Source organism: Chelon labrosus (genome assembly GCF_963514085.1).
Source record: "Chelon labrosus genome assembly, chromosome: 12".
Lineage (NCBI taxonomy): Eukaryota > Metazoa > Chordata > Actinopteri > Mugiliformes > Mugilidae > Chelon > Chelon labrosus.
Genome location: NC_140345.1, coordinates 20335305 through 20340102, shown reverse-complemented (window position 1 = coordinate 20340102; position 4798 = coordinate 20335305).

The following is a 4798-nucleotide window of genomic DNA, read 5'->3' as shown; positions in this document are numbered from 1 at the left end:
GTGTAGGTCTCCCTTGTGCCTCCAAAACAGTTGTGACTCATCAGAGAATGGACATGGTCTTTCTGAGGGTGTCCTGTGGTGCCTGGCAACAGAATGTTGTTAGTGGGTTTTTTTGGGTCCTATGGGTTGAGGGGAGGGGATCTTCGGATCTGGCTTGTTCCAGTTCATCCCACAGACACTTTAGGATCTAGTGAATTTGGAGGCCAGGTCAGCACCTTGTTCTGCTTTTCATGTTTTTGGAGTTGTTCCTAAAACGTTTTTGTGTGTGTGCCTGTGTCAAGAATCCTGCATCCTGCTGGGGATGGCTGCTGTCATCAAGGAGTCTCATTGCTATGGGGTGGGGGTGCCTGGTCTGGTCTAGGTGGGTGGTACATGTCTAAGTAACATCCACACAAATGAATGCCAGGTCCAAATGTTTCTCAGAAGAACATTGTATTGTATTGTCACAAGACGGTCAATCTTGACTGATTGGTGTATGTCATTTGATCGGGTCACCACAGGGCTGGGAAAAAAGTCAGCTCAACAAGGTTCCGGTCATCAGTCTGTGGCTTCATATCATTGACTTCAATAAAAAAATGACATGTAGCCAGTTGCATTGTCACCAGTTGTCTGAAATTTGGCGATGCAATTTGGTCACTATGACCAAAATGGCAACACAGTGGGATTCTTCATGGGAACCCTTTACATTGGTTGTTTGGGACAGTCAGTAAAGCAAGGCCACTTACTTTACTGACTGTCCAAACACATTTTTAGACTTTTAGTCACTTGTTATGGCTGACAGTAGTCTTATATACGCACCTTTCAGGATGAAATGTAGACTACAGTAAACATAACCAAACCAACCTAAGTTTAGTCAAGAGACTGTTAATGATTAAGTTAAATTAAAACTTTTTTTTTTTTAAGATAAATGGGTACATCTGTAATTCTTTAACCTTTTGAAGAGGTTAACTTGCAGACTATTACATCAATAAAGTTAATAGTTTTTCATTCATTTTCCATCATGGCAGGCTTTTTCTTTTGTCACCTCCTGGAGGTTAAACCATACCACTACATCACTCGCAATTGACATAAAGCTTATTCGGTGCAGTGTTATTAGTACACAGTGTATTACATTAAAGGTGCAGACCTTTAACACAGAAACACATTTACACACATTCTAATCAACAAGCTCCACTTTAAATTATTCAGAAACACGGCCTGGCCCTGTCCATATTCTCCGGTGAGAGAAGCAAGGATATATTTGGAACATCACACTTTTAAGAGCGTGAGCTCCAACTCCCCTGGGTCATTTTCTGCTCCGGTCTTAATTGAGAGTGTTCTGGAAAAATCATTACTATATTAATGATTTAACACAAAGTAACTACCTGCTTTTTTCCAGGAGGAAAGGGAGATTTGCTTCGAATCAATACCCATGCACGCTCATTATAAGGCGGGGTAAAGTTATAGTAATTAGGCAGACACCAATAACTTTTTAATGATCTTTGTTTTTAATTGCATATTATCGGAATGCACAGTCTGTGTGTTTATACCCAAATATAAGATAATGGTGAATGGGGGAAGTAGATTAAAGACAGAAGGCACCTGCAGGTTTTTTCTTTCTTTCTTAACCTCACCAGCAACAACAGCAGTGATAGTCCACAGAATGGAAAAGGAAAAATATGACCATGACTCTTTGTCTTGTTTTTGGTGCATTAGGTTTGTGGGGGCGTTTTGAAATATTTGTGAAATAACACTTCCCTTCCCCGCCGTCTATTAGGCTGAGGAAGTGAAAGGGCTGTGGAAAAAAAAAAAATAAATAAATAAAAATGGCACGAGGAACTCCTGTAGAAATCAGACGTTAATATGGGATGGTGCAATCGCACACTTCCTTTCTTTAAAAGGATGCCTCACAGGTGAAGTGAAAATCACCAGCAGGGCAGTCTCTGTGTGTTTATTCTGTGTATTCTCTTCCTCCAGTTGCAGATAGTCACCGGTGCCAGTGTTGACAACGCAAATGTATGTTGGAAAAAAAAAAAAAAAGCAATAAAAAATATGAATGAAAATGGGGATACAATGCAACTGCAACGGATAGCCATCTGTTAGCTCTTAAAGGGGAAGTGGTCTGCATTGGAGGGTTGTGTGAGAATGGGGAGGGAGCGGGATAAATGTGGTGATAGAAAGAGCCCAAGAATGCCAGGCTGGCAATTCAGGACTTCTCTGAAATAAGTGAGCCAGCCAAGAGTTTTTTTTTTCCCCCCTTTTTCTTCTTCTTCTTCTTCTGCCTGCTGCCTTTGCCCCCACCTCACTCATCCTCCTCCCTCCCTCCCTTCCTCCCTCGGCCTGTTCTGGCCCGCTCCCCGAAACACCGCGGCAGATTGTCGATTCAATGACTCCCCTGTCAGGTGATTATCTAGGAGCTTTAATGTAATCTTCCACTCTCACGTACCATATTTCAATTACGACTGCCATTGTGAAACAAGCTGCATATTCAATTCACCAATCGCCCCGCTGCCGCCTTCAACAATGTCAACTGTAAAAGAACGCCAGCTGAAGGCAATTACGCATGTTTTCAGAGCCAATTATGATCGCTCTCACGGCGGCGGTTATGCCACAAGCAAGGGAGTGTTCGGAAATTTTTAATTTAATGACAATATGCTCATGGTACGATTCAGCGTGCAGCCCCCACTCCCAGGCCTGCCATCGCAGAATCCACAGAGGGAACCATTAGGCAGATAGGAGAAGATTATGGCCTCTCTCAAGGGCCACACTGGGAGCGCAGGGACGGTCCCAGCAGTGCAGGGTAGATGGCATCCACTCATCTTCTCCGCAGGATCACAGCTGGCACGGCTGAGTCCAAACCAGAAAGGCAGGCTGGTTAGCTCATCTCCCAGTTTGGACTGTGCCTGCAGAGGGAGCATAAACTCACACATTTCTCACAGCCGAGACCACAGGCTGAGAGATGCTGCAGAGAGGGATCAAAGTCGGCTCAGCGGGGCTTCCTTCCTCGACATTTCTGAGACGCAGGCTTGACACCACCGGAAGCTTGAAAGCTTCTGGAAAGCGGTCTCAAGTTTGATGTGACTGTTTTTGTTTTGCGGAAGCAGCGGTTCAAATCAATGCACACAGCTAAAGGTTAAGTGAATACAAGGAGCACCTCCTCACCAACAAATTAAACACGTTTTCTTAGAACCCCTTTTCTCCTGTCAGTTAATCAGTCAGTCAATTATTTGGTCTAAAATTGTGATCCAAATATCTCCAAAACAAACAAACAAAAAAGTTTGGAGAGCTCTAGATTTAACACTTTGAATTTTCCTTTTTGACAAACTATCCAAAAATCAACAACTTACGTACCATCATTTTAGATTTTTTTTTTTTTTCCATTTTTAGCTAATACATTTTTTATATTATGTATGAATAGATATCTAAATAATATTTCAGAGGGAAACCCATAAATCATTACTTAACTGTATACATAATAACATTTAGGTCACAGAGCTATCACATTTTGTATTTACCATCGCAGCCGAAATATCGCCCACAATTTTGCGACAGATTCAAAAGCTCCATTGTTCAAAAAACAGAATGCAGGTTAGATCTGAGCCTCCCTCCCTCTCCCACTGGGATGTTTGTATAAAACCCAGTCAGTTCTCAGGGGTAGAGGTTGACAGGAGAAGACATCGCCCCAGTCCCTGGGAGATTGGCGAACACAACACATATATTAATGCATTAAATGTGTTGACTGTGTTCAGCCCAGGGATGTAGGAGTGAGAGAGAACGAGGCAGAGAGAGAGAGAGAAAGGTTAGAGAGAAGAAGGAAAAAAAAAATCTGTTGTAATGTATGGTGTTGTCTTGTATAGCGTGTCTGGCAGCAAGGGGGGGTTGAGGAGGAGGGGGTGGGGGTGCGGGAGGAGTGTCGGCCAGATTATAAGGCCTGTGGTGAGAGATGAGGGATGGCCGACTTGTAAACAAGTGACAAGCGTCCTGGATGACAATTCCTAATCCATCATAGGGCTGTCAGCGGTGACCGGTGAGGTGACGGACAGGACCCAGGAGAGGGGACAGCTGCTGCACGTCAATCCACATCATAATTTGAAAAGCTTTTCCCCATGAGCTGAAACAGAGGGGAGAGGAAAGAGGAAAGAACCCGCTATCTGCTGAATTCACCTCACTCACTCCCCTCCGTATCATTGCCTTCCCGCTTCTGGCTTTTTCTTGCTCCCTGCTGTCAAGACCTGAAATTATTTGGTGACCTCTTCCTGTTTAGATGGTGGGGCTGAAGACTACATGATGTGGCATCTTTTAGTCCCGCACCAACTTGTATTTTCTGGAGATATTATGACCAAACAAAGCAAAAGTTGCACAATGAACATAAAATAAGCTGCTGAAGATGATTCTACTTTTTGTATTTTTTTTCATCTTTTCATTTGTGCAAATAAAAGTGTAAATCATTGGAATTATTTCCTTGTTTGTTTGGGATTTGTATCTGGATTTGAACATATCAAAATCCAAATAAGTAGATTAGCCTTGACAAGACAAGGTAATAAACTACAGAAATGTTCATAAATATCCATTGTTTATTCCACAAAATAAGGAAATAATAATATGTTATATGTGAGGTATATGCTTGAACATGGCCTTGTTTGCAATTGCTGTCAACAGATGTACAGACATTTCTGTTACAGTCAACATCAAGGTCAGTGCCTCATTCAAAATATGTTAAAAAAACGCAACTACTCACATCTAGCTACAAGGAAGCGCACTGTAGGAGTCCACTGATTGGCAAATGGAGAACTACTCTTTGAAAAGAGGCAGCTCAAAC